The sequence below is a fragment of the Balaenoptera acutorostrata genome, chromosome 12 (genome assembly GCF_949987535.1).
Source record: "Balaenoptera acutorostrata chromosome 12, mBalAcu1.1, whole genome shotgun sequence".
In the NCBI taxonomy this organism is placed as follows: domain Eukaryota; kingdom Metazoa; phylum Chordata; class Mammalia; order Artiodactyla; family Balaenopteridae; genus Balaenoptera; species Balaenoptera acutorostrata.
Genome location: NC_080075.1, coordinates 91,722,000 through 91,727,139, shown reverse-complemented (window position 1 = coordinate 91,727,139; position 5,140 = coordinate 91,722,000). Strand labels below are relative to the sequence as shown.

The following is a 5,140-nucleotide window of genomic DNA, read 5'->3' as shown; positions in this document are numbered from 1 at the left end:
TTACCAATGCTGACAAGATTTTAAAAATACAGAGTCAGAAATATTTGAAGGACAATTTTGTAAGCTTAAAGTTTATAAAATATGAGTTAATATTGCCTTTATTCACTAATTCATTTATTAATTTGGTGAATTTTAATAAGTACTTATTATATATCTGAATTAGATCAATTAAGAGAGCAATAAAATTTATTTTGGGCACAGTCAAACCAAAGCATAGACACCTTTTCCTTTCTATGTATTATTCTGCTAATTTTGAATCACTTTCAAACTTACAGCAAAATTACAAGTTTGAATAACTTTAAACAATTATTTGAAGGTAAATTGTTGATGTGCTGCTTCATCACTCCTGGACACATTACTGTATTTTTCGTACAAACAAGCATATTTTCTTAGATAGTGTTTGGTCAAGGAGACACTCTTTGTCATTGGTCGCCTCACAGTTGCAACTCTGAATGTTAGCGTCTGTCCACAGAAATAAGTTGGCATGCTGAAGTAGAGAACACCCGACAATTCAGAACTATTCTGGAGCACTGCATTTCTTCAACTACTCAGGCTGGACCCCTCAGCTGTCCATTCATGAGGCATGGGCATGAAATGACCTATCTGGGGTGCTCTAAGGCCTCTACCCCCATCACCACAGACTGAACTGGGAATCAGCATTGGGGTCTATGTGCCACACCAAGAGTTCAGTTTCAGAGCCCACGCGTGCGTCTTGCAAGTGGTTAGAAGTACATTTACAGAACAGGAGCCTGTAATCACCTTGCACCTCTGTACCAGGATGACTCCAGGTTTCTCTGCTAGATCTTCTAGCTGTGCTGGTCGGTGAGATGCTGCTCTTCCAGGCTTAAAAATGTGGCCTTTCACCATATTAGTAGCTGAGACATCTGATCGAGCAGGTCAATAAGGAGCACCAACCGGTAAGCATGTTGGTAAGCTGTCCAACTTACTGTGTGAGGTCTTTTTGGTAAAGCCCGGTTTCTCATCCTATTCTCATGTGACACCAAGGATGGTGACCTCACCATCCGGGATGGAGTCCTCTGCAGTGTTAGCTCCACACTATATGCGCTTTAGGTGGTCATCCAAAACTTAGTGGGGTCCTGTTCAGTGGTGTCCCCACCACTGGGTAGCTCCTCAGTCCTCGTCCAGGAGTTTTCCAGTGGTTCCCTCTGAACCACTAAAATGCTCTTAAAATGTCCTTAAGACATCCCTTGTCTGGGATGCACAGTCTTTTCTTTTCTTTTCTTTTTTTTTCTTTTTTTTGCTTATTCATGGCAGTTTTTTTTTTTTTTAAATTACATAACAAGCTACAGAGAAAAACTGAAGCATTATTAACATTTACGCATTTAGAAATGCTGCCCAACGTACGGATCCTTCCACCACTCCTGGTCCTGCGTTTGCTTACTGCCCCTCTTATTCTGCTTTTCAAATGATCATTGCCTGACATTTTTCCTAAATATCAGGGGCTCATTGTCTTCACTCATTCCATAGCATTAATTATGATGATGCTTTTAAGAAGGTGATAGATTATTTGGTAAAGTAGAATTTTACTCGAAAATCTCTTGTGATTTTTCTGTAATGTCTGATGTGATGTGGTCTCTGATCTCTGCACCTCCTGCGGGCCCTGCGGTCCCCGGCCCAGCTCGGCAGTACTTCTGCTTCCCCCCGCCCCTGCCCCCCAGTACTGACGGGCCTCCTGCAGCAGCTCCATCACCCGCTGCCCCGGGTGCAGCGAGCTCCGCTTATATTTCTAAATATTAATGTCAGTTCAATTAATTGCCTGGTCTGACAGTAAGCATTGCCAAGATGCCTTTTTGTTAAACATGTTTATAATAATATCAAGACTATTATTTTGAAGAGACTCCTCAAGTAGTACAGCCTAATTAAAGTGATACTGAATATCTGTTTTCAGTCTGTTTCTGTCCAATGTTTATGTTCTCATAATTAGCCTAACACCCACTTCACGAAATGAAAGTCTTTCAGGCCCGTGCCTCCTGGTTCTCAGTAAAGATGCTTAGAATATTTCTGAAGAGGGATCACAGTGCGAAGGAAGAAAGTTAAATTCTTACTGAGGAAACTTTCCACATTTCTAAAGAACGACTTAAATCTGGATTGAAATTAATCAACAAACTGATCAGGTATCTGTATAAAAAAATATAGATGTGTTGCCAAATGAGTCTCTGTGTTAAGAGAGTAGCTCTGTGTTAGCTACTCTCACACTGAAAAGAACTGAGGATATTAATTGGAAATACAAATCCTGCAAAAAACACTCTAAGTTAGAAGTCATAATCAAGAGAAACAGAAGAGGGCTTGTCTGTGAAGTCAGCGAGGTGCGGTTAAATGGAATTAGACTTTCAGACAGAAGGACCTCAGTGCAAACCTGGTTCAACCTCTTCCACCACGGACTAGCTTAACATTTCTAGTCTTTAGTTCCTCTCTCTATAAAATTGGGGAACACCTAGCAGCCTTGCAGCTTGATATGAGAATTAAGCAGACAATGTTATACACATACACACACAGTTTATTCTATTTGAGGTGGTTAAAAAAGTTCAGTCCTCATCTCTGAAAGTTATGATCTATATTTCAACATGGTTATCCATTTGTGCAATGGGCATTTCTTGAACACCTGGAGCATGTGAATGGCTGTTGTGGTGCAAATTACCAGGTGCTGGGGCATCTGACAGGTGGAGGGAGTGAAGTGCGGGTCAATGTTAAGTGTGTCCAGCACACTTACAACACTGGACACTGGTTTCCAAAGCAAACACCTAACATGGACCAGCACAGCCTCTCCACCAAGGGGCTACTCAGCTTGCCCTCCACACCAGCCTCCACAGCTCCCGTGGCCCTCACACAAAGCTGAGTCTTACCGTGGCTGGAAGGCCCATCAGGATATTCCCTCCACCCTCCCTTTTCTTTTTATTTTTCTTTGTATTTATTTATTTAATTGAAGTATAGTTGATTTACAGTGTTGTGCTAATTTCTGTTGTACAGCAAAGCGACTCAGTTATACACATATATACATTCTTTTTTTTTGCTCTTTTCCATTATGGTTTATTCCAGGATATTGAATATAGTTCCCTGTGCTATACAGTAGGACCTTGTTGTTCATGCATCCTATAGATAATCTTCCCCAGAACAAAACACACATACCTGGAACAGTGGAGGTGCAGAGCACTCAGGGCCCCAGGCGACCAGGGAATCTGTGAAACTGCTCCATTCGCCTTTCTAAGCATATTTTGCTTCCCATTTGGTGCCTTCTAGGATTTGGGCAAAGAATAGGTATTCTACTGCAACTAAAAACAGACATCTACTGCAATACAGAAATCCAAGGATGGCAAGGAATTCAACTCTACAGAAAAGAGTTTGCCAAGGAATTCTCTGCCCGCATCTTCCAATATGTAACTGCTTGATGTCTGACATGAAACCAGGGGGACAATGAAGAGCTGGAAGTTCTGCAAGTACTATGTGCCTCCCAAAAGACAGAAGACCTGAGCAACTTGTGCATCTTAGGGGGAAGAGGTCAGGGATTAACATCATACGTCACTCCTCTGTGTCAACTACTATATATCTTTACTATGTATTTATTTTTCACAACAGATTGCCCCGTAGTTTTTATTATTTCCATTTTATAGGTGAGGAAATGAGGTTCTTGAAAGCTAAATAATTGTGAAAAGATCACACAATTTGTAACATTTGCAATATGTCACAGTGCTTTCGCAGAATCCCATCCAAGCTAACATTCCATACCTACCCCAACACTAACTTTGTTCATTTACAGCAAGCACTTAATAGCTTAACGTGATTGGATGGATTTTCCATTTAACTGAAAACAAAATTCGAAACTGGAAGAAACAATGTTTATTGTCTATGGACGATGGATAGTTCAGTTTCTATCCATATCTGATTCTAGATTTTGACTTCCTTTTACAACCCTGTCCTGCAAAGGACAGTTGCCCAGTCTCTTGACTTAAGTTGCTCAGTCTCTTGATTTAAGTTGCTCAGTCTCTTAACTTAAGTTGCCCTCACAGACTTTGGTTTGGACCAGTTTTAACCTCATGCAGCCTCTGAGAGGAAACATCCTATAAAAAAAACCCTCTGCCTAGAATCTGAGTTTTGGGTGGGAACAGATTTGCTAGTGCGCTTAATCCCATATTCCATGAATGACTAGTCTATTCACTCAAAAACATATGCTTCTAACTACATTATTACAGAACATATTATGTGCTTTAATTTTTACTAAATAATTTGATAGCTAATGACTTATTCTGCTAGCCAGCTTCCAAATTACAATCTGAAACTCTATATGGTAAATATGTTATTCATAATTAATATGAATAATAGCAATTGAGCAACTAAAGAGACCACAAACTCTTGAAATTTAAATAATAATAATAATAATGGACTATGGCTATAATAAAAGCATTATGTTGCTTTAATATGAAAAAAATGTCAAGAAACAGTCTAAAATATCCACATTAATATTTACATTCTAGGTTCGTTTTCATTATATCATTTCTTGCATGTATTTTGACATAATTTCTATTTTAGTAACTGAAATTCAATAGAACATGGGATTTGTATAAATGACTAGGTCACAAATGAATCTCAGATGAAATATATTTGATTATATTAATTACAATAGAATTCCATTATCAAAATAGCATTACAAGTTGAAGTTATGAAAGAAATTTTGAATGGCAAGAATCCAGTTGAATGAGTAGTAAAGGAAAAAAAATTATATTTACTCTTTCTATTCCTCTACATATGAATTCTACTTACACACGGCTCAACTACTTTCCCAATAATATTTGGCAAGATTATTGACATATATAAATATTGCAGGTAGTGAAAATTTTAGCGTTTAATTTTTTTTTCACAATTTTTATTAAAATAATGCCAAAGCTTGTTACATATATTTCTTTGGTTTTAAACATTGCTGTGATGAGTCAAAATCACCATATTTAAATAGGGACAATTTATATGACCACCACCATGGGCTACTGAGATAGGTTAGCTATTTACCTTTGTGCCAATGTCCTCAGACTCTTCAGCTTTTATGCATTTTTTTCTGTACTGTGCCTTTGATGTCTACTGTTCTTTTTGTCATCTGTCAGCGTGTCCCCTTTTAGTTTGCTTCATCCTT

The 5,140-nt window shown here is 38.5% G+C and overlaps 1 pseudogene; it reads right to left on the bottom strand.

The window, feature by feature from the left end:
* Window positions 1-306: 306 nt before the first annotated feature.
* Window positions 307-1,708, bottom strand: LOC114235702 (cytokine receptor-like factor 3; annotated as a pseudogene).
* Window positions 1,709-5,140: the final 3,432 nt, after the last annotated feature.